This window comes from Rhipicephalus sanguineus, chromosome 1 (assembly GCF_013339695.2).
Source record: "Rhipicephalus sanguineus isolate Rsan-2018 chromosome 1, BIME_Rsan_1.4, whole genome shotgun sequence".
In the NCBI taxonomy this organism is placed as follows: Eukaryota; Metazoa; Arthropoda; class Arachnida; order Ixodida; family Ixodidae; genus Rhipicephalus; species Rhipicephalus sanguineus.
The window spans coordinates 253537059-253562587 of NC_051176.1; the positions used below are offsets into that span (position 1 = coordinate 253537059).

Below are 25529 nucleotides of genomic sequence, written 5' to 3' on the forward strand. Positions count from 1 at the left end.
TGTGGAGCTGATGCCTTTCGGCTGTCGCGTGTACCTTCCTCGTAGAGGCTGAAGACAAGAACTTGCTGTAGCGATACCTTCCAAACGATTGTCGTCACTCGTGACAGCAGTGAAGTCGTTTTTCTGGGAAAAACCCTCATGTTAGGAAAAGCCTTTTTGAGCTCTCACTGACCTCCGGGGCGCGTATTCAGGCGAGGCGGGCTTGAGGGTTTCTGGCGTCTTGTGCGGCGAGCGCCGGTACTGCTCGACCCCCTGTGCGCAGCATCGTCCGCAGGTTCTTTTTATACCACGTGGAACGGGCTGTTGATGCATTCGAGGCCGCTTTGATCTCTCCGAACGTTCTGGACAGCTGAGCGCGTTGTCCGCCGGATAACCGGGTCGTGACACGGCCGTAGAGAAAGAAAAAACGGCATTCCGGGGCCCCGGCGTGCCTTTGATGGCGCGCGATATAAACTCAAAACAAAAGTGCGCTCGCCGCGCCGGCGGCCAGCCGGCCTGTGACAGCTGCCGTGCCAAGGGCACTGTGCGCATCCGAAGCTCGCGCGTTGCTGCGCGGACGCTTCCTTAATTTGAAACTCTTCTCCAACATGGCCGCCGCTATGCCTGTCACGAGGCCCGCAGACATCCATGCCGCGCTTGCGAGCGGGGGGTCTCTGCGGGAGTTTTCTCAACCCTGGACCAATTCCAAAACGGCTCGAATGCGTAATCTCTCAGCTCGTCTCTCCGGCACGGTTAGCTCTTCCTCCCAGGCCGTTGCTGTTATTATGGTCCCGCTCGCTTTTTTTTTTTTCTTTTCTTTTGCCAACTGCGTTCGGCGACTCCACCTCACCCGTGCGCGTCGTCGCGACCGCCGCTCTGGTCTGCGCGCTTCGCACGTACCTTGCATTATGCAATGACCTCACCTTACCAGGCAGAAACAAGAGAAGCGTATCTGCGATGTAAAATATAATGTAGACGTCGAAAAGGAGGCTCGGGCGAAACACGGCGTCTGTCACGGTTTTCGCTTGCGCAAAACGCCGCGCATCGTGAGGTGTGGTCCGGCGTAATTAACGAAGGGGGAGGGCAGCTCGATGCTGTCTTTTTTAATTGCACGTCAACGTCCATTCTAAGCGAGCACGTGATATTCTTTCCCCCTCCTTTTTCCAAGACCCGCGCAAAACGCCGTTGCAACGCTGTACGAAAGAAAAACGATGCGCGCGTCTCCTCAAGGATGACGCTGGGCTGCGTTATGCCACGCTCTCGTAATCTCCCCGCAGCCATGGTAATGTGCGGGCGGGGTTTCCTCGTAGACGCTCGTCGCGGATCGCCGAAATCGTTCGGCTGGTGGGTGAATGCCAGACGTCTAGTGCCACGGCTCATGTATGGGTGACGCTGTGTACGTGTCTGCGACTCGTGCCTTGACAGCCTTCGTCAAATAAGCGAATACGTCTCTCTTTGGCCCTTCAGTGCGCGTCGCGTACACTGCTGCACCACGTCTGCTATCTCCTAGGTAAAAGAAGAAGAAAAAGCGCTACAGATTTTTCGCTCTGTGTATCAGTCTCTCGGAGGCCACCTGCGTTTGACGCAGGCCATACACTATTTCACCTGTGCGTTGCTCATTGCCGTGCGTCACTCGCTTGTGCAGGGCGAGGGGGGAGTTGCCCTGCTCTGTAAGAGCTGAGTATGTCTTACTAGGTAGCTTCACGTTATTTCTAGCAAGTACAATTGCTTGGTGTGCGCTGTCATTGTGATTGATCAAACTACGTGTCACCTGTCCACCGTATCGGCTCCGTGTTTCACTTGATGACAGTGGGCTCTGCGATGCTGTAAGTGGGGGGCGGGGTGTGTGTTGAGAGAGGCGTCATTTTTTTTTTTTTACCACTTCGGGTTCTTTAACCAGCGCCCAAATAAATAATTGCGCAGGATTGGTTTTTGCATTACATGTGTATGTATTGTCGAGTTTGTACTTGGGTTTAAGGGATGACGAAGACAGCGATGCCGGCTAGGTTATTATGTTAGTTTTGCTACCACACTATTAGCATACAGCAACTGAGACCATGGAAGCTACAAAGCTTCACGGTGATGTGGACTTTCCTAGTGCAGTTGCTTATTTACTTCGCCAACCGATCAGTACATGCGGGATAACCGATTCCGTATTCACACGTGCTGAGCAGCTGCAGGCTGCAGTTCTGGCATGCATTACATACGTGTCAGAAAAAAAAAAAGAAGGTGCAATTACGAGAAACGGCAACAACGGTAAAAACTCACAGGGCCCCCTATGCAATCGCCTAAGACGACTCGAAGGCTACAGACATCTTCCTTTTCTTCTCAGTCGACGTATTGATCCTCCTCCCCCCCCCCCTCCTCCGAAAGCTTTGTGCACCTAACGTGGTTTTGCACTGCTTCCGTGATCTGCCTAGCTATGACCAAGCGACGATGTGATATGGTGACGTCATGTGACGTCACAAACTTTGGCGATCTGTGACATTGCTGACGTCACGCCGTGACGTCATCACGTGATGATTTTTTTTTTCCATCTCTCTCACGTTGGCGCCGCCGATGCCGACGGCCAATTTTCGCGTTTCGTGAGGCATCTAGGGCTTTCGCCTGAATAATTCAGTAGAAATCGTTGTCGGACAAGTACATTGGGTACTAAAAAATTGTGTTGGCGCAACTAGCATATAGAAGAACGGTTCAGAAGCGAACGGATCGAGCGCCAAAATTGCACAACGCGTGCAATTTAACACTAATAATGCAGCGCTCTGTACTCGCGCGCTGTTTATTCCGTGGTCTTTCTGATTTTATGCCGTTACAGCCTAGTTGTTTTGTGAACATGCGAGGGCGAATCGTCTAGTCCAAAAATAGCTTCGACGCGAAGTATAATATAAAAAAAAAAAGAAAATTGTTTATTGCGTCAGGACTCGCTGTTGTGTTTATGGACGGCTCGTTGGCGGTTGGAATGTTCTTTCGTCAGCAACTCCGGCAAATTTGGCGGCATATACATTCAGCAGCGGCCTGTGGTTTGGTCCCACTTGTAGTGGTATTACAGGTTACGGCACCGGGGCCGGCCTTTCACGTGGGCGCAAGTTTACGTGAAGATCGCTTGGAAGCAAGAGCTCGTCTTTTTCGTCTCCGCGTCGGTAGCGGCGCATCGTGGTCGGCAGTGCCGCCATTGACCTCTGTGACGGCGAACCTGATTGGGCGTGTTTGGTGTTTCTGTGCCTCCGGCGCCGTCGATCGCCGGCGGCCCGCTGAGAGACGGCCGAGATTGATGCCCGTCTCGAGGGCTGGCCGCGCAGTGAAAGCGGTGTGGGCCAGTCTGCGCCCTTGGAATCCTCTTTATGCGCGGCTAGTGGGCCATCCGTATTGGCTCCGGAATAGCAATTACTCGGTGGCGAGAGCCCCGCTGGGTATATGCACCGGCGGAGCCTCTTCTGGCCCATCTGCCCGCAGGGCTCGCGGGCCTGACCCCGCATTCATGACCCGCCGTGGCTTTCCCGAGTTGGCCGACTCCACAAGAGGGGAGTGCGCAGGTACGCGAGGCGGCGAGGTGCGCGCACGGAGAAAAAGAACGCAGCGTCTAGAGTATGCGCAAGGAGGTGGGCGGCACACGATGTTGCTGGCGCGCGATGTTTGCCGCAGACGCCTGCGTGAAATGTCGACGCATTACTTTGGCTGATGTATAGACATGTATGCGAGAAGTCGCGACGACCACGCCCATTGGAATGGGTGGCAGCAGTTGCGTTTGCATCATAGTCGGTTTACATAAATAACGAAAATAAGTTAATATATACTGGTTTTGTATAACGTAAGTGTTCGCTGATGTGGCGATATGCCTTTATTAAGTAAACTGGGGCGCTGGATGTAACGAAGTGATGCCTAGTCTAGTCACGCGCACTTTGCAAACGGGCTCTTTGTATTCGACAAAACGCTAAACAGCCACCTCTAAATGTAGGCATGACGCTGACGTTCTCGTAAAACTTGACGTTCTTGTAAAAAAATAATAAATTATGTGAAGATTATTAGGAGTGGGGACACACTATATGTATATATTATAGCCTTTGTTTGATTAGCATTAGCTGCTCCTGCGCACAAATTTATCGTGTCGATGTTGTTCATCGCGTACGACGAGCTTATAGACCATGCAACGTCACCGTGGTCACGATAGTCGCGTAAACATTTTTTTTTATTTGAGTTGTTACTGTTTCGGCTCGACGTTATAACGCTATTTATTTTAACGACTGGTGTCGCGATGTTGTGGTCTCGCTGAGGAAAAGAATGCTTGCCCAGTGCGTACTCGCCTTGAAGATGTGCCTATAGGAATATTAGCCTTCGCACGTCATTCTGTGTTACGGCACTTAGTGTTCTTTGCGCGCGCGTAGGTGTGCACTTGTGTGTATGTGTGAGCGAGCGCGGCGGACTCCTCGATGCGGGCCATGCAGCGGCCGCTCGTCCTGCCGGTCTTCGCCGCGTACAGTTTCGGCCTTCGCCCCGGCTCTGTTCGGGGAAAGCGTGCCGGCGGAGGCCTCAGCATGACTTAGGGCCAAAGGGCGGCACCCGAGCGCGCGCCCCCGCAGACCGAGTCGGCAGCCCCGCCCGGCCCGGGCAGCCGCGTGCCGGTGTTTCATGCTCCGCTGGAACTGCTGCTGCCTGCCCTTCGCCGTGAGTTGGTCCCGCGGCAGCTGTGCTTCCTGTCGCCTTCATCTGAATTCCGAGAACGGCGGCGTTGGTCTCCTCGGGAACCGGATGTGACGCCGTGTCGCGACTTGCTTCCAGGCTCTTCCGGCACCGCTCGTGACGGCACCTCGTCGTCGCGTCTCCCTGCTAAAAATACCGCCTCTTCCTTCGCTTTTCTTTTAAATGTCCCGTTCATATCCGTGCTACCAATCGCGCTTTTTGTTCGCCTTCTTCTTCGCTCCCCTCTCGAGTCAGAAGCGTGCGAGCTTTTTCGTATTCCCGCTGTCTACGCTCGTCGTTATGGCTGCACTATGGGCCAAAAAAGAAAACGTACTCGTCTTGCCTTTCGAAGAATCGCGCTGCTTGTACGATGTAGTATTTTCATTCATAAATGTGTAGTTGGCCGCGTACGATATCGAAGCGTAAGAACATCTACACGAATGCACCGCAGCAGGATGGCGCTGGCTAGACCTTCGCTAACGTCCTGACGCAAATGCACGAAAAAATACAAAAATAATATAAAAAAGCCAGTTACAACGTTTTGCGTCACGCGCGACTTCCAGATGTGCAGCCTTTCCCGGCAGTTTCACAGCTCCTTTTCAGATAGAAAGGAAAATAAGTAAAACAAAATAGAAAGACAAAGGCTGACCAGAATGTACAGGAATATATGCCAGTTAAAATTTTATGAATTAGTTTTAGCGACCGCTGCGAACTTTGCAAACTACGAGAATTAAAAAAAGAAAGTTAAACGTAGTTGAGTTTGGCAGTGATAATTTATAAATTAATACATTTGGTGATACAAGCCGACATTGCGTCTGCCCTGTTCCTTTGGGCTCATCTCTTCAACAAGCTTAGCGTTGTTACTCCTGTTTCGACGGTAATTGGCTTCAGTCTAGACGTGCCATGGCGTGGATATAGAAGCCGGGCGCCTCGTTCGGTCTGGTAGGCAGATGGTGTGTCCCACAGGGTCGGGAGCGCGCGCGGCACTTCACGGCGGCAGCTGGCTGGGTGAGGGTGGTCGACATACGCGGCCCAAACCTCGGGGGGAGAACAGCGACGGCGACGTGCGCGCGCACACAAGCGACCACCATTGTTGACGGCACGCGACGGCGGTTACCCATGCAGCTGCTACGCGCCCTGGGGATGACAGACGCAGCTTAGGTGCGGTGCGTTGCGTCGTAACAAGCGGTTTGCACCTGCCCCCATACGTATATCGGACGAGCTGCATAAATGCAAGCAGCGTCATTAGTTAGTAGTGCGGCTTAGAAGCTCACTTTAGGGATATTTAGCTGTAACCTTTGCTTATCTACTCAATTCTTAATGCATCGTGCGGTGTCCCTGCGGACAAACTTGTAGAGCTGTATAACCAGGCTGAGCATGTTTTTTTCTTCTCAAGTGGCGCACAATTATTGATTATACATGCTTTGCCAGTGCAGGCATCAGGCTAAAAGAAATATTGTGCATGCCATTCTTCCGTCTTATTAAGGATGACTACGTACGCAGTTGATGTGTTTCCCGTGTAACCGCCTAAAAAATTGCGCAGTAAGCTTTGATGGAATGTTAGGGAATAATGAAACTCGGAACGACGGAAAGCTGATTGAGTCTTTAGAGATTCGTGTTTGCAAAAGACGAATACACAACTGGAGGGAAACGGACGACACAAACGTGTGCGTGGCATGTTGTACTTATTGTCGCTACTCTCCGTCGCTTCACGTTTTAACCAAAGAGAGACAAATGAGCTGCTGGTTTTTGAAATCGGCTTTCCCCGAACAAAACAAGGACGTGTTTCTCTGTCCTGGTGCCGTTTTGCGGCTTGTTATTTAGGAATGCATTGAATTTCATTACTATATTATTTCCATTGCGACGTATAACAAAAGGATATACCGAAGGCACCTGCGACTCGTATAATTTGCGCTGTCATACCTGTTTGTAGCTCGTGATGGTTCCTGGCTTAGTATAAAGGCTTTTGAAACCTCGTTATATGTCTTTTCGTCCGTAGAAGTTGAGTACATATGCAAGATGGTGCAAATACTGCGATGCGACACTTTGTAGTAGTCGACTACTAGGCACCCAGTTTCTAGCCACCTACCTATGTTGCATTGCTATTGGTCCCTCCCTCACTTTTTGTCTTTTGTTTACGTAACTTCTTAAAAAGGAGGGATCATTTCAGTGATCATCAGCACATGCAGTCCGTATAAGATGCGAGCCGTGAGGCGAAGTACGCAAGGACAGGGCCCACCCGAAGCCATGCCGTGCCTGGACCGTGTCCCCATTGGGCGTGGTGCGTAGTTGTGCGCAGCGGGGACACGTTCGACAAGGTCTGTCCGATCGGCCGGGAGAGTAGGCTGTGCGACGTCCTTTTGTCACGGATGAGTCAGCCCGTGGCTGCAGTGACCTTCGCCCAGAGCCGCGGACAGTGCCCGGTCGATGGGAAACCATGGATCGATGCCGCGGTGTCTGGCGCGTCGCCCCACCTGGTCGACCAGGCGTTTCGGCGCATCCCCCCCCCCCCCCCCCCCCCCCCACTCTCACCCGCGCTGCCGCAATGAGGAGGGCCAGAGTCGCATAGCAGCCGCACGGTGAACTTCAATGATGCAGTAGATTTACCGTTATGATGTGAGCGTATATAGCCGAGCCATTTCAGCCTAATTACATTTTTTTTTTCGTTTTAGATCCCAGCTGAAAAACTCGCCGCTTTGTGCTTGGAGCCTTCTTTTCATTTATTTAATTAATGGAGTGAGAGCGGTGGTAGTGGGCGCCCTGTTCTGGACCCGCGCCAGAATGCTTGAAAGAATGAGAAGCGGTGACAATTTGGTTAAGGTGCATGCTTTCATCTTCAGTTGTGTGCCAAGGCAAAAAGAAGCATGGTGAATGTATACTCGTAACGAGCAGATTGACGGCACTTTCAAGACGTGGTTTCCATGAATAGCCGCGGTTAGTGCTCCGAGTGATAGTATTTAGGCTAATACACGCCGTATTGCCGCGCTGCGTGGTGCAGCCGACACCGGTGCTAGCGGCGTTCAAGAGGAGGGGGATATCTCGGTGCTGCGATGATCTGGACTGCCCCAATAAGCGAGAGGAGTCGCCGCAAGACAGTGTCGGCGCTGATGTCTGCTGCGCGCCCGCTGCTACCGAATTAACGCCGTCGAGCTCGGTAGTCGAGGAGAACAGCAGCGATGCATCGGAGAACGTTGGGCAGATCGATGAAGACTCGACGGCGACGACGACCTCCGTACGTACCGCTCTGTGGACGTCAGTCGCGACCGCAGCTGTCGCCCCTGATTGCCGTTGTTGCTTGGCTCTCGCATCACGGGTCATTCATTTCGCCAAGTTCTTATTAAAGTTGCTTTCTCCGCTCATGTTTCTGGCGAGGACTAATTAGCGGAGAGATACGACTGCGATAGTGCTCGCAGCCTTTTTCAGCAGTGCCCGTACTTTGTCCTCTTTCCTGTAGGCATCTCTTGTGCTTTATTACCGATTGTTTGGAGTTACGTCTGCCTAGCTTGGAGTGGTGGCGCGAATGCGCAGAAGATACTGAACGGGATTAGTTATGCTCAATGAATTACACCGAAAAAAAGTGTGAAGTGTTCAAATTGGTCATGTGCGCAGCAGCTTGAAGCGTTGTATGACAAAAACAATAATTACGAGGGAACGTGAATGCGAGGAAGTATTTGGCACATAGCCTTATGTTAATGACCTTGTTCCATTTTTGTTAAGTTTATTTACGCTCTTATTGCCTTTTCTCACGGTGCAATTATCTTCTGCTTATGTTATGCCCTCATGATCCTATAAAACGGCATCGCGAGGGCTTCATGCGCGCAAATTTCTTCATCGTGGTTCATGTATAATGACATCTTAGAAAATGACCTTCATTCATTCCTCTAAATGACGTCATAAAATAGGGCCTCGTCGTTGTCACATTGTCTGTTACGTAACGTAAAGAAGCAACCACATAATGGTAGGATACTATACAGTTCAACTGGTGAACTGAGTCATTAGATTTTAGATGAGATAGCGTGTGTGTGATTATGAGTCAGGTGTGAAACTATGCGCGGATACAGTATAAACTCATAAATACCCGAGGTAAGAGGGAGGGGAGGAAGGGGGATGGAGCAGCAATCGCCACAGTTGGTCGTTCCACGGCAAACGTCACAACTATTTCGGCGACCATCTCAAATGTACTACTCTAAAAAAATTGTGCTCACTTGGTGCATTGAAAACAGTGAATTGCTAGAATATTTCGGAGATAGAAAATTTTTTGGTCACGTGGGAGCCTTTCGAATTTCGCAGAATGTCGTGTGAGTGTGGTTTGTCAGAAAAATTATTCTGAGAGTATCGTTAAAAACTTCTCATTATCAAATTTCGTTTAGATGAATATCTGAGTAATGAATACTTACTCTGCAAAAGGTATATTTTGCGTTAAAAATATTTTGACACAACTCATGTTTCTAAACTTTACGAGAAAAAAATCACAAATTTGAGAAAATCATAATTTCGGTCCACATTGAGACGCGATTTACACCACGTGGTGCTCGACTTAAAAGTCAGCTTTATACCTCAATCGAGAGAAAATAAATAGTTGTTCTTATATGACAAGTTTTATCATTACAATTTTTGTTTTAAGGAAGAAAATAAATTTTGAAGTTCCTCCATTGAAGGCTATCTTCCCATTTGGTCAATTTAACCCATCTCCATGAGTTTTCCACCTGGTCGGCGGAAAACTCATGGAGTGGCTTTATTGTAAACCAGATGGAAATTTTGTTGATGCTGCCAGTGTCCGGCTTTCGTGTTCTGTCGCATGGGTATCGTCCAGCAACACTCCTCCATTTTCTTTTAACAGAGCTCCATCACAACGCCGCAAAGGCGTACTGCGAAATGTCTTCCTCTTTTTTTTTTTTAATACAAATATGGGTCAGAGTCGCCTCTTGTAAGGAGTTTATATGGCTTCATTAAGATGTATGCAGTTGTTGGGACTGTTTCTGTTGACGAGCGTAATTAACTCGTTATACGTTTTAGTTCCAAGAAGGCTTCTTGGCACTTATTGCAGCAACTAATGCCGAGGGTACTCTGCATAAATGCGGACGCGACGTGTGACGGCTGCATAGCGTTTGTCTCACTTTCTTGCATGACCCGCTTCCGCGCATGTACTTTCTCGGCATCTCTGGTGTACTGTATCTTGTATCAACCTGCAGGAAAAGAAGGAACCGGCCAAGCATCTTGAAGTGATGGGAAACCCCGCATCAAATAATTATTGGTATTTTGACGGCGGAGTTGGCGTCTACTTTGATAAAAGCGTAATGCGACAATGATACGCGCGATGGCGTCTGAATGCTTATCACAGTGGGCGTGGCTATGAATTTAAACTGGAAGAAATAAAAATTTCTTTTCTAAATTTATTGTTTCCTTTTCTTGGTGCGTAGAAATTCACTAGAAAATAAAGGAAATGTTCGAACGAGCGCAGCTCGTCGGTTATTTGTCCTGGCGTGAGAGATTAGAATGTTTGGTATACAGCATCTTGCTTAAATATAACTGATCTTGTGTTAAACCGCCTTCTATAAAAAGCAGGTGCGTCTATTTCACCCTGTCCCTCAAATTCAAAGAAAACTTAACTATAATCATCTTTATCTATAAATTTCGAGCGAACATCTTCGTTTTTTTTTTTTTCCCTCCGAGTCTGCTTACCACTGAATAACGTCAGTATAACGCATGAATGAGCGAGGGCTTGGAATGGATGCTTGGATAGATGCATTATGGATAACTGATCCATCTTCGCTGTACCCTAATTACGTCAGTGGCATACAGTGGATGGTAAATATGCTAATTATGACGATTAAGCATGCACATAATCAACGCATTGTTTAGTTTTCTTTCTCTCTTTTTCCTTGATCCGCGACGGCGGCTTCCTTACCTCGCGATCCTCCAGTGGTCGGCTTCAACAAAGGATAGGATGTGCGTCTTCGTATGCTTAGGTTACAATAGTGGCCGCCTCTTGGACCGTGCTTCTGCCATCTTGGAGGAGGAGGATACAACTTTATTGACGCCATGAAATGGGTCAGGTGAGGGGGGGGGGGTGCAGGGAAAAGGTAGCCGATGGGCCCCGCTTTAGGTGGCCGAAAGTCCTTGCGCTTCGGCGACCCCCATGGCCCAGCACACTATCCGGAGTTGGTCGTCCGGTCGTGAGCTGCGCAAAGCAGCCTCCCATCGCTCCTGTCTCTCAGCCCCCTCAAAGGGGGGATTTGGCTTGTTTGGACAATTGCGATACGTGTGATTAAAGTCGGCTCGCGGACTCGAGCAGAGACGACAATGGGGTAAGGCGTCACCCTGATGAATTTGGGAATTGATGAAGTGGGATATTAAAGTGCCCGTTTGGAGTCGGCGCCAAACGATTTGCTCAGCCTGGGACAGCGATTTATGGGCTGGTGGGTAGATCATGCGGGAATTGCGGTAATGTAAAGTAATTTCATGATAGGTGAGTAGGAATTCCCGCGCGCTGCGAAAGGAAGGCAGACCGTCCACTGCCCGGTTGACGAGAGCTCGGGCTTGCTCATGGGCGGCTGTATTCCCGGGATGTCCACAATGCGCTGGAACCCACAAAATAGTGATTGAGATCGTTGCTGTGCTGCATGCCAGTCTGCTGTGCGAGGAAGCGGCAGTCCGTTTACTGCAGTCTTTCCTGCATCTGGGCGCCTGCAGCCGGGGCTGCATATGGACGGAGTCCGGACCGGGAGAGCGTGACCCCAGTGCGCGGAGCCCCGTGTGACGGCCTTCAACTTGGCCCAACTCACTTCCGGGCGGCAGGCGTGGCGAGTTTAAAAATCATAGCCTCGAGGCGCCGGCGTGTCGACCCCGCCCGGGCCCGTCGTTGGGTGAGGAGGGCGTGCGTCGTCCCAAAGATAGGGCCCGCACACGCGGCTTCTCCTCTGGCCGCGCGCGTCGGGCCCCATGGGGTAGACCCTTTGTGTACATACACTCGAGTTGCTCATGCAGGGGTGACGGCAATGTGCCGCCACTCTGAGGGGTGACGGCGCATTGTGAAAAAATATGCACGTCATCTTGGCCACATCGCAGCATTATTGCACACTGGCTCCGTTTGTCGCGTATATTTCTTATCGCAACTCGTATCGTAACAGCGGTTGGCTTTACAGGCAATGCTTTTCTGGGGGGTGAGTATGTTGGGTATTGTGGAGGAGGCTGGCGACACCTTGCTTATGTTTTTGTTCCCTGAGGACGTGCACAAACCCTTCAATTTATGTATTTCTCTATGATTTTTGTACTTAGTACGCGTTATTTCATTATTTTATCTGGGCCCACTCTGTCGCAGCGCGTCAATGTAATGCATATATGTATATTTTGTCTTAGTGCAGCTACGGGCATGATCTATATACAAGCAGGCGTAACAAGCTCATTGATAATTTCGTTCCAGCTTTTGCAAATTTTGAGTCATGTCTTTAATTTGTGCAAGCACCATGTGCGGTGTACTCTGGGAGTCTGATCATCCATCGAAACGCGAGTATAAGCAAATACGAGGCTTCATAAAAATAAAATAGCAAAGCTTGCATAAACATACACAAGTTTGCATCTGGTTGGAACGCTTGTGGCGGTTGAAGGATGTTGCCACTTGGAGCTGTCGAAGGTGCCTTATAAATAGCCGTCTCCAGTACATATATGCCGAGTCGACTGCGCGGTCCGAATCCGGCGGTGGCTCGTGCGCGCGAACGACGCGCCTGGCGCGCGAGTGTGTGTTTTGGCACGGGTCGTCTGGTGGCCGCGACTCGGCGCCGTATATCGGAGGCGTCCCTAAATAGTTGGCTGGGGAAACCTTGGCGACGTCTGCGGCGGGCATGCACGGGGCGGCAACCCAGTTTTCTCGGCGCCAGCCCGTTCGTTCCGGTAGGAGTGCGCCCCACTTCTGCCCCTTCCCTCCCCCTGGCTTGTAGTGCCCGGGGCTCTACACCCGCGACCAGAATCTTGGCAGTTGGCCACGCAGGCGGAAGATGGCACTTGCTGCCTCGCGAGACTTGGTACGGGTGGTGCATGATGACTAGTGGCTCCATCCCGTGGGCGAGGCGGGAGTCTTTTTTTTCGGTGGGGCGGCAAGCGATTCCAGCTGAGCGCACAGCAGGCATCGTCGCGCGGTCGCTGGCAGCCGTGGCAGCTGGCTGTGAACTTGACACGCGCTCCGAGCGGCAGCTGCAGTGCGCGCTTCTCTGTCCAGCGTGGACGGTCCTGCCCAACGGGGACAAGGTTACGCGAGTGGTCCTAGTTACTCCATTATCTCGGCCCCGACCGCTCGCCCACGCGTTATCGCTTTTACGACGGCCCTTCCTCCGCAGTTTATCGTTTTATTGGTGTGTGCGTTTTCAAGCCGTTCGTCCTTGCACCAGACGCTCTTTCTCAGCGTGGAGGCGTCCGCTGCCTGTGCGTGGCTCACTTTGAGAGGACTTTTCGATAAGGAAGCCGCTCGTGCAAACGCCACAAGCTGGCGACCGCGCTGGTGCGCGATGCGCCCCTTCACAATGAAGGAAAGCGACCATCACGCCAGCGCGTCCGTTTCGCTCTCCGGCAGCGAAAGTGGTCACCTTGTGCGCGCCGCTTCTGTGGTCCGGCATGGTGTGCAGGGCTTCCGGATGTTCGGCATGGTCGCCCTGTCCATGTGCAACTTCAAGTACCCCGCCTTCCTGCCTCGGGGCCCCGCCAAGATGGCCCGCAAGTTCGGCGTTTCCTGCCTGCCTGTGGCCGTGAGTTCCCCTCTCGAGGCGGCCCGCTGTGTGCCTTGCTCCCGCTCACGGATTGTGCGCCTCGTAGTTGGTCGATCACCACGGGATCATTCGGTGACAAGCTCGCGTAGTGGCCTTACTGGTGTTGCCTCACGTTCGAGCTGCAGCATAACGGTGCTTATCAAGATCCTGTTGCGGTGGATCAGGCGGGCATTTTGGTGCGCTGCCGTGATCGTTACATGGGCATTTGCTTTGTGGATCGCTTTTCGCGCCACGTTATCGTCGAGATAGCCGCCTGTTGACCGTGTTTATATTGCTTACAAGATTCGAGATGAGCAGCATTTGTAATTTGCATGCGCTACGTTCGCCCGCAAAATGTGTGCTTCCGCTGGTTTCGCAGGTGCTAGGGTAACTGTACACGCTCCTTTGGAGCTTATACAGTAATTCTACGGGCTCTGATCTCCAGCCTAATAGGGCATCTATGAAGCGTTGCCTTGAACAACCCCTGAGGTTGTTTGAGGTAGTTTCACTTAACGCTATGTTTTTTTCTTCACCGGGCCGTGCGGACACGGTGATTTCGTTTGCTTTAACCACGAGTGCGCGGTTCTAAGAATCCGCAATGCTGGATTGTGTAACAAAATCGTATCAGCCTCTTTACTGAAAGAGGCACATCAAAAACTGTCAACTGTTCGGCTAAGCCAAAGTACTGGCGCTTGTTGGGCAACAATTCACGAGCAACGTTGCATCGCTGTGGTGCTTCCCTTATGTGCTTGTCGGCAAAACAAGGCGGGCGCTCGTTGAACCGTTTGGGTAAATGACTGGACGGCGCCTGCAAGTGAAATATGGGCCCATTGTGTCGCACACCTCTGTCTGTCCTCTCGTATGTCCGGGGAGGGGGGGGGGGGTCAGGGTCAGCTAAGCTCCCTTGTTTCGCGCCCTGTCCAGCCCTCCTGCGGGGCGGCCCCTTGCTCACCACCGTTGTCCTGGCTTCTCTTTCTTTACACCTGCACGGTTGCCGGCGGCGAGTCACGTTTCGAGGCATCGGCCAAGCTTGTGCCACCGCGAGTGCGTTTCTGCAGCTGAGACCACATGCTATATTTTTTCCTTGCAGTGTTTGGTACGCCCTTTATTTGCACCGTCCGCGGGAGCGCGTTCGCCGAACGAAGCGCATTCCTACGGGTCGTCGATAGCAATCGTTAGACCCCGTGGAATGTGTCCTAGTCCGTGTGAGGCCTCTTTGACAACTCTGCTGAAGCCGAAAATGCTGTAGTTCGCAAGCTTCTGCGGTTGTGTGTTCGCTTTCCGTCCTTTATGTAGCCTAAAGTGTACCGCCTTGTTGACAGCAGCAAAGTAAGCCTACACAACTAAAAACTTCTTTCTAGTTTTGAGAGAGAGAAAATTCCTATCATTGGTGACCGTCTTGAAGCTCACGTATGTTTGTCCTCTTCAATGGCCGCTGTTTCCTGTACTTTTGCTTTCCGCATCCTGTCAATTCCAGCTGGGAGTATGCGCGTTTATACTATTTTCTTTGTGCTCTCCTTTCCGGTGAATCTTCAACAGGCGGGAAAAAAAGTGAAACCGTTTCCGCTTACAGATTGTTGTTGACGTTGGATGCTAGTTAAACTGTAGCTGACACAGGTTTTTATCCTCTACTTAGCTGCGTCTCTATCGTGATAAGAGATGCACAATGGTATTCAAAAGTTCCCAGGCCACGCTGCCATAGGAATACATAGGATAGTGGCCTGGGAACTTTTGACCACCCATGGACATGCCCTTCCCTGGTACATGTCTGCGTAGAATTTTTTTTTTTTTTGCTTAAGACAGTCTGTATGTTCGGTGCTGTTAGAACTTGACGCCCCATTGGGGTTCGAGCCAAGTTTGCTTCTGGCGTTATGGGTCAGTCGTAACTCGAACCGTAGCGTGATTATCCAGTATGTAAGGATAATTTTTCCTTCAGCGTTTCCGCTGCTTAGTATAGGGCCTTTCGATTATTTTTCTATCAAATGTTGGGCCTTTCTTTCCTGACCTTGTATCTTTAGAAGGCCCCGAAATGAAGCTCTCGGAAACTTTTTTTAGGAAATGCGATAAATCTGTTCAGCCTTGCCTGATGAAACTTGGGTAGGATATGGTCGAACCGCGCATGTTCTTGACTAACATATTCAATAATTTTTCCACTCGTGCTACAGGGAAAAAAGTGACGTCGCTTCCAGAAACACCCTGTTTGTGTGTCGTTGAACGACGTGCGTAGAAGCTGACAAGCGAACTTTTTACGGGATTTCCGGGTTCGCTGCCAGTGGTTTTAGTCAGGCAGCTACGTGTCGTCGAGGTAAACACTGCAAGCTTCTTGACTATTATATCATAAAATCAAGCATTCATAGAAACCGATCTTCCTTTGCAGCCATGATTGCGCTATCAGTGTTGTCTACACTTGTGTAAACAATAAGCGAAGTTGTTGCGTGATTGAAGCTGTATTATTCAGCAATATTGGTTAAAACTGCCTTATCACTTAACTATAGCGACGAGAAGCCGCTTAGAAAGTAAAACCAGCTGTGTTATCTGGGGCGATAGACACAGGCACATACATTGATAAACATGATGGCCACGCAAAAACACCCCACAGCACTTTAACGCTGCGACTAAATGAATCTTGTCTATTGAAGCTGGTGTCGGCATAAAAAATCGGGATCGTTGTCCCCGGATGAAAGCTTCGATTCGGGTTGTGGCGCTTAGATGCAGCGTGACTCTACCTGGTATATGCTAAGGTTCCTCGCATTCGTGTACCTGAAAGCGGTCGTAGTGGAATCGGCTTTCGCAGTGACTTGCATGGAACTTAAATAATAATTAAAAAAAAAAGTCAATCACTTATCGGTCCATGTACACAGCTACCGTATGTAATGTTGAAAATAATCGTGCGCTTTGTGATTAGTTTCGGAAATATTACCTCGAGTGGAATAGTTCTTAAGAGCCTTCTTAAGCTGTAAATGTTCTTTTGTCGCTGGTGCAAGGGAACTCGGAACGTAGCTTTTGCAAGACGCGCATTCTGGCTGTAAAACTAATTATAAAGCGTGTTATTTCAAATATTTTTTAGTATCACTTGGTCATTTTACCTCTGTTGTTTCTTGCCGTTTCACGAGTGTCGCGACGTGGCGTAATTTGGTATAATGTAATGTCGTTGATCATTTGAACGAGGAATTAGTCGTCAAGGTTCGAGAGAAAGGCCGTGTAAAGTCTTCTTGAAGTGTTGATTCGGAATACTGCATGTGCTCGGCGCGCTGCTCTCTGTGCTGAAGCGGACGTGTGCATAGCAGCTTCGTGTTGCGTTGTATTCTGTGTGTACGAGGACGCGCGATGAGTGCTCGGGAATTCCAGTGACGAGAGTCGCGATCACGATTGAGCAGAATCCTAAACGTTGGAACGAACTAACTTTTCACGCACTGGTCTCGTAATCTAGCGCCGAAATCCGCAAACGAAGAGGCGCGTGGTTCATTTTCGTTGGCACCGTAGTTGATTGATTTGCAGCCGCCTCTCACGTTTCCACGACTGAGTTGCGATACGCGTTGCGGTGCGCGCAGTGTTACCTACTTCGTGTTATGCTGTAGGACTTTTCATACCTTAACAAAATTCACATTTGCGCGCGTTAAGCTCGATATGTCTTTGTTGAACTTAATTTCAAAGCTCGTCTTTGGAATGCAGCTCAAAAATAGCTGTATTCTCGCTGGCTAGCTATGCTATGTGACTCTTGGTATGTATCTCCGTGTAGCGGGCCTGTATGCCGTTCTCTCGCACATTTTGATCCATCGGGATTTCTGTTCTCCTTTGCTGATGTCAGGATCAAAAGTTTCACAGATGTCGTCTGACTGTATAGTTGGAAAATAGCTGAGTCTTCACCCGAGAATGCAGAAGGGTCGTTACGAATCGCGTTCTCTTCGTGTGGAGGGCTGCATTTTTTTTTTCTTTTGTAAAAGGCGGCTATCAGAAAGCGTTGGTGTCAACAGAAATCCTTCCTCGCGTGCAAAGATGGGGACCCCAGGGGAGGAGAAAAGTCTGACCTCTCCCTCTTCCTGGGTGAACTATAGTTCTTTGCCTTTGTCCCCGCTCTCGCGCTTTATTTCAGGGAAAGTACAGGTGCACGTTCGGATGCTTAAGGGCGCAATTAGCCCTCATGCACGCGGCGTATATCATGTGATCGTTCGGTTAGAATCGATCTTACGTAATGAGATAGTCGCGGCCACCGTACATTCTCGCTTTTTTTTTATCGCTTCCTTATCAGGACCTTCGCCTGGCTATGACGGCTGGCTATACTTGCAGCTATGAGGTCACGATTTCGGTCCCAGCCGCGGCTGCCACATTTCGCTGGCACGATATCAATCCCACGGAGTCAAAATTATATCGAGTCCCCCACTGTACGGCAATCCTCATTTGTGAAGTCGTTGTTCTAGCGCCCCTAAGACCTCCTACTTTAACTTTACTCGCTAAAAGACAGTGGTTCTTTAAAGGGGACCATAGCGTTGCCGGATTGCCCTAAATGACCATTACAAGACATCAACAATATAATAGTCTCCCGCGCTGCTGTCCATCGCCCCCCATCCCCCCCCCTTCGCGGTTTGTTAACCCTCCCTGCTCCTTTCTTGAAAATCGTTGTGGTAAATCCCTGCCAATAGTGCGCACTGAAGGTGTATATATCGGTCACAAAGTGTCACGCCTAGCGTATATTTACATCGTGCGCATTTATGTACAGCTGTGTACGAGCATCTCTTGAGAGGCAGCCCGAGTAAGCAGAGATAAAAAATGATGCTCGTACGCCTTACGTAACATGCGCCGTGTTCCGGGGATACGAAATCTTTGTTTGCGCGTGGCTGTCGGATTTTTCCATGCTCGCTTTCCCGACCGCGCGTTTGACGCTTCGGGGCTGTACAATCTGCGGCAGCGTCTGAACAGGTGTCGTGCCACTTTCTCGAGCACTTGACGCCTCCGCGCCACGCGAGAGCGTCGGCGCCGGGGAAAGGTCAGGGGCCGGTGGCAAAGTCGGTCGACTGAGGGGAGGGAAGGGGGCACCAGCGCGCGCGGACGCCTTCAGACCTGGTACACGTGCATGGCGGCAGTCCCGCGCTTCAACGCCTATCCACCGGTGTCGTAATGTATCGGTGACGCATCGATTTGAGGTCTCACTCGTAAAACGTGTGCGGCCTACACTGCTCTTGAAGCACGCCTCAGGAACGCTCTTTCGCGCCCGCAGAAGCGCGTGTGTGAGCAGAATCACTTCTGCGCGCCCGCTGTATGTATGCCTCACACACGTCTATAGGGTCATCGTTTGTGGCCGTCATCCTGCCACTCGCAAAAGATGTACACGTGTTTGCACTGTGTCACTTCCACTCTCTGCTGGCTGTCGGTTCCTGGGCATAGTCCGGAAAGACAAAGATTGCTTAACGGCTGTCAAAAGTACGTGGTTATATAGTCGTGCACGAGAACCTTTCACTTGTAAATACCATCTGTATACGTCGCAATACGCGGTCGTAGCGGTCACGCTCACGAGCTCGGCGACCCTGTTAACGTATGTCGTTACATGCGGACAGTGTTGTGGCTTCACTTTGACACACAGCGCGGATTTTTATTTTGTAGCGAAGCCTTGGAACTTGGTAATGGGTTGCGCTTTCTAGTGGGTCGTCCTCTTTGGCTTCTCCTAAAGGACGCCGCTCGCGCTAAGAGCCCGTGTTTTGCCGTGACTGTCGCCATTGCGCATCGTCGCTGTTGGCCATCTAACGCTATACGCCGAAACCGCCGCCCTCCCAGCGGCTACAGCGGGCGATGTTGCCTCCTTCCTGCTGCACCGATTCATACTGCGTCACGGCCCACCCCAGGAGCTTCTCAGCGATCGAGGCAGTGTCTTCTTGTCGGAAGTCGTCGAAGCCATTCTCAAAGAGTGCCATGCTGTTCACCGCAAACCTACTGCTTACCACCCGCAGACGAATGACCTATAACCGAACGCTTTAACCGCACGCTCGGCGACATGCTCTCAATGTACGTCGCCGCCGATCACACAAATTGGGATGCCATTCTGTCCTTCGTAACCTACGCCTATAACACCGCCCCTCAGAGCACTACTGGTTTTCGCCCTTCTTCTTACTGTACGGAATGCACCCGTCGTACACCATCGACGCGATACTTCCGTACAAGCCGGATCCATCTGAGTGTGCGCCTATTTCTGACACGGCTAGGCTTGCTGATGAGTGTCGTGAGCTTGCCAAGACCTTTACGACGCATGAACAAGAGCGGCAGAAGAGCATTCGTGATGGCACCACCACTTCTGAGCCCACGTTCCTCCCTGGAGCGCTCGTATGGCTCTCGGTCCCTATCATTGCAACTGGCCTGTCTTCAAAACTATACTGCCGAAATACGAAGGCCCCTACCGTGTCGTTGAGCGCACATCCCCGGTCAACTACTTGATCGAACCCATCGAACCATCCTCGGACATTCGCCGTCGAGGGCGCGACATTGTCATCGTGGAGCGCCTCAAGGCCTTATGACCAAGGTCGCCGGGCGGCTCCCTTTTCGTACCCGGGGTAATTGTAGCGAAGCCTTGGACCTTAGTAATGGGTTGCGCTCTCCAGCGCCTTCTGGGTCGTCCTCTTTGGTTTCTCCTAAAGGACGCCGCTCGCGCTAAGAGCCCGTGTTTTGCCGCGACTCTCGCCATTGCGCATCGTCGCTGAGTGCCGGCAAATAAACACCTTAACAATTTTAATGTACTGGATGCGTGCACGCCCATCGTATGTACAGGGGCGGTCAAAACTTCCCAGGCCGCGATTGCATATTACATGCGATAGCGGCCTAGGAACTTTTGACCACCCCTGTTCGTATAGGAAGCGAGGACAAACGCTCGCCGTGTCTCCAGCGCACATTGCCGTGCTCTGCACTTCTAGACGGCGTCCACTGTCGTTTTCTTTCCCGACTTTATCGCAACTCGTTCGTGCAGCGATATGACGGAACTGGTCCGCCCTGCTTTGCGAGTACGTGAAGCACGAAATAATCGCTACCGAAATTTCGCGAGGCCTCGCCTCTTGGAAGGAGTGTCAAAGTCAACTCCCTTCCTGACTGCTGTTCTTCCTGTGCGTGTGTCCCGCAGATGCACTCTCTCCGACCAGTTCGACAGCGCCAGTGTTTAGGAAACGGTTGGGCGGGGGCGTTGAACTTATAAAAGACTATGCGCCTGGTGCGCCCCAAGTTTCCGGTTACGCCGGTGTCTCCCTCCTTGAGAAATGGCTCTGTGTAAAGTTGCCGGTGGCTTAGAGCAGGAACCGCTGTGTTCATTCAGTACTTCATTTCGCCTTCATTTAATTCATGCCTAACAATGAAACAAGCAAATATACAGGTTCATAAAAGGGGCATTAGAGAGAAACACAATTTGAGCAACATTAAGTACCACAAAAAGTCCATCTAGGTGACGAGAGCAAAAAAAAAAGCCAGAAAAAAAACTCAAAAACGAATGACTGGTGGCGACGCCGCGTTGAACTTCCCACACCAGGTCGAAGTGACGTCACGGATTTTGGCTGCTTCTGTGCGGGATGAGGTAATTGTTAATCGGCAAAGATGGACCACATTGTATTTTAGAGAAGCCACAGATCGAACTTGGTAAGTTTGAAGAACTATTACAGAGAGTCAAAACGACTTGGGACTCGAGCAAATACTTTTAACCTTCATCACTTTTCAACAGTCAGTCCATTACCGCGAACTAATTCAAACGAGAGCTTTAATATATTGCTTTGAGATGAGGACATGGTTTTAATTTTTCACGATAGCAAGCCGTCTTGTCGACAGTCACTTTAATGGCTATAGTGAAACGCAGGAACATTTATTATGAAACATGAGCTGCTTAACCTAATGTTGACGGTCGCTATAAAAATTATAGGCACGTTCGGCATGATTACTTGGTGATAATGTATAGATGTAATTTGCTTGTACGGACCTCACGACCAAGCGTTACGGCAGATTGTAGCAGGACTGTGGCATTTCAATAAGTGCTACTTTAAAAAGTTGCAGCTCTCTTTGTTTTGGTTTGCGAGGTAGATGCAGCTGTACTAATTGAGCTCGAGAAAATGTGTCGTCGTTTGCCCTCGTTTAAAGCATTTAGCATTTTACACGCAAATATTTTCGCCGGAGGCTTCGTTCTTGTGGTGCAGAAATTCAGCATGCAGCGAGAACGCAGGAAAGCCGGTATAGTATCTCTCATCTCTGCAATCATGTCCGTGTGTTTCCAAACGGTTCCTGGCGTCTGATGCGTACAGGCTCCGCAGTTTGGTCTCACGCTGGGGAGCGCTTGTTAGTTGCTGCTTCTTCCAAAAGCCCCGTGCGAAAATGCGTGTGCATGCGCGATGCGCACGGGCGTGTATAAATTTATGCGTGTGCACTTTCGACATAGTTGTGCACCGCTGTTGGTACTTCGCAATATCTTTCGATCACGCGTTGGTGATATACTAAAAAAAAGCAATAAAAGAGTCACCATTTACGATCGTGCTGACATAAAGGAAACCTGTCGTGCAGTCAGTTGCGTACAGGCCCATGTAGACTGCGCAGCTGTTTGTCTAATCTCAAAATGGCCGCGTTGTAGTGTTTGCTTAATGCGGTCGCCGTTTCACTTGACACAGGCATTCGCTGACGCTCTTGTTTTTGCTGTTTTGCTACTTAGGTGGAACGTCGGATCGATGATTAGAATTATTGGACATAAATATTTATACAACAATGTTATTACATGTTGCTTCTTGTATAATGATGTGGGCGTTTTTTCATTAAACTTGTTAAAACGCTTGGTGATGTAATAATGTAATATATATATAGGTAATACTCGCCTGATATGCGTAATAGCCATTGTCTACACTCCTCGCCGCGAGTGACGTTTTAAGGCGTAGCGTCGGCAAAGCATAGTTTTCGATATTAGTTTATATTGATCGCTAGAGGGCGCATTCAAAAAGCGCCGACCCAAGGAAAATCTGCAAGTAATAGTTCCGAGTTAAATAATTTGTGACATAACAATTTTTATTTTGCGGTAAACTACGAGCAAAAACAGACCAGCGGAAAACATTTTTTCCCCAAGAAAATGAGTGTTTCACATTAGTTCAAGGGGTTTTTAATATAATAGGCTAAGAATGCGGTTGACGATTTTCGCACTACTTTTGGCGCTTCATTGTTTGCCGCTAAATAGTATGCTTATGCGCGCACAGTGCGCCGCCGGCGTTTTGTTGACGTGGAACAGTTTTGCTTTTCCTTTGTACTGCGCTCCAGTCGGATACACGCGCACTGCAAAAGGCACGGGAACCATTTAATTTTCGCTCGCTAAATTGTCAGCGGCCGCGAGGCCACCACGCGCTGTCCTTGAAAAGCGCTGCTGTAAATGGGCTTCCCCACCTTCTAACGCATGGTGCTTTCGCTTACTTCTCTGGCACTTATTTCTCCGCACAACGTGAAGTTTATACAGTGAAAGCAGTGAGATCGTATCGTATGGAGAGTCATGTAATGGGCGCCAGCGGTGATCAATTCCCGTTCTAAAATGCTGAACAATGGCAAGAAAAACAGCACTAAAATCGCAAACAAGAACGGCTCTTGGCGCCTGACCTACTCGCACGCGGCCCAAAAGACTGTTCGTTGCGCTTTGGAGCTAAACGTTATCTTAAACACTATAAGCGCCTATCTACCCGTGGTTCTCCGTGCACGTTCGTGTGCCCTGCAATTATATAAATAATGGCTCGAGGCTCTGTGCTTGCGTCATAACGGCCCACCGGAATAGCCCATCATTCAGACGCGTCTGTGGGCGAAAGGTGAATGGACTGCTGCTTTGTGCCGCCGTCATTATCTTTACCCTTCGAGGCTCGTATTATGGGGCGAACACCTTTGGGCGTCTAGTTTTAAGGAGAGTAAACTACATCTCTTTCACTGCACATATGTGCAGCTCCCATCATGGCATGAACAGCGCCACTAAACAAACAGCATGCGCGATTAGGCATTAGTAAGGCTCCTATTTCGCTCCCTGCACGGGTGCTTAATAACTCACGCACAGACCTGACCATCCAGTATTCTTCAGCCCATTACTCATTAACCTCTTTCGAAAGCGGCATTTCAGCAACGAAGCGTTAATTACGCTTGGAGTTACAGTATCTGGAATTTGTAATTATAGCTCTGTGGTGACGTTGCACGAGCGGCATTCCGAAAGGGTAGGAAATGTATTTGTGCGATGTTAAAACACGTACCGTAAAAAGGTGACGTGCATGCAGCAACTGAAGTGGATACCGGGATTCGTGTTCCGTTCTTCTGATGGGCTTGCATATGCAAGTGTGCGTCGGGTGCTAAAAAGAAACAAACAACGCGGGCTGAAGTTGCATCAGTTGCTTTGTTTGCATTGACATTAACTTCGCGATGAGCGTGCAACATCACGCCCTTCACGTGTGTGTGTGTGTGTGTGTGTGTGTGTGTGTGTGTGTGTGTGTGTATATATATATATATATATATATATATATATATATATATATATATATATATACACACACATTAAAGCTCGGACTTAACTGTCGTACCGAAGGGTGTGCCCTCACGGTTGCACGCCAACGTTTATTGCTTCGGGTGAGTGATCGAAGATTGATAGAAGGAGGGACACAAGTGTGAAATTAAGGGGTACTTCAAGCTTCCTACATGCTCCTCCTAAAATCTGGTGGATTTTTTGGCACCTTTCGCGCAACAAGCTGTTTGTAGGGCACTATGAGGTCACAGACTGGAGTCATTCGCTTCCTGATCAAACCCATGGGAACAGGCAAACGGCTCGTACGCAGAATACATCGAGGGTTCCTGCCACAGCGACCATGCGGAACACATACAGTTAACCCAGGTTATTTCCTTTCTGCGTGTTTGTTTCACCCGGACTAGAACGCAAACCGATAAACGCCTGCCATGTCGTGATGGTGTAGGATAGAGCAGCCAAATCGTTCATTCAAGACTAAATTCTTTATTGGGCGAACTAAGTCGCATTCGAAGCAGCATGACAGCGACGAGCGGAGTCATTGGTCTTCGAAAATTTAACGTATGGTATGATCTACGACCATGGGTCAGGCGCGTCGGCTACTTATACGCGAATCATGGGTCATTCCAGTGTAAGCGTTGTGCTTACATGTCATAGTCGCGCGCGTAATCCGGTTACTGAAGATTATTTCGCATACAAGCTGTGATAACGTCCGATAAAGTTATAGTACATGAAAGCGAGTCTTGCGCCGAGCGATAACGCTGGAACAGTTTGTAGCCGGTGGAGAACGTATACATCCAGAAAGATAAACAAATACGTGTGGGACGCATCTTGCCTAGTAGGGCGCTGTTGACCGGCCTTAGGTACCGATATTACCGCGCAGTCTCTGCGCAGCTATGAAACGCTTGTATTTTGTAGTCATGCTTTGTATATGTTTGTCACCAGCATTTTTCAGTCTTTATTTTTTTTTTTTCGTCATACCGCGTGGAGTCAGCGAGTCAGTGGCTAGCCGCGTGACTGCTTGCTTGGCGCGCCAGGCTAACGCGGCACTGTTTAAACCTGGTTTAAAAGGTCTAAACGCCAGTTTGAAGTTGGTGTGTATATCTCGGCTCTGAGTAACACTCACGCCGGCGTCGACTTCCCTTGGCCGGCGGGCGGCGTTCATTGACGCGGCGTCTGCGGTGCGTGGGGCCGGCGCCGGTGACTGGTGGGCGAGTATCGGGTAATCGCATTCACGGACACCTCGCGCGCCGCCGTTGTGCCCACGCAATTCCGCTAAAGGCGTAATTGGTGCCCGGCGGCGATCGGTCCTTCCTGTTACGAGGCCGCAGCGGCCAGACACTTCAGTGCCGCGCTCGGTCGAGGGATGTTGACGAGACAGAAATAATTACTACATAAAGAAAAGAAAATGCGTAGCTTTTTGAAGCATGCGGTGAGTAGTTGTGGTCGCGAAGACTTCCATAATTTCGTGTTATCGAAAATAAGCTGAAGAGCTCACCGTGGGCGTGCAAGCCTTGCAGTACCATGTAAGCATGTAATTAATGTAGTCACTACGGTCACTCTTATAGGAGCTAACTTGCTGCACATGGTTTATCGATGTATTATGCGCATAAATAGTAAAATGCTTCAAAGGGAAGTTACTGTACTAGTATGCTTTG

The 25529-nt window shown here is 50.0% G+C and overlaps 1 protein-coding gene across 3 annotated transcripts in view; it reads left to right on the forward strand.

Moving 5' to 3' along the window:
• LOC119377905 (puratrophin-1) overlaps positions 1-25529 on the forward strand; it is a 449908-nt gene that overhangs the window by 392613 nt on the left and 31766 nt on the right. The gene's annotated exons all lie outside the window — the stretch shown is intronic.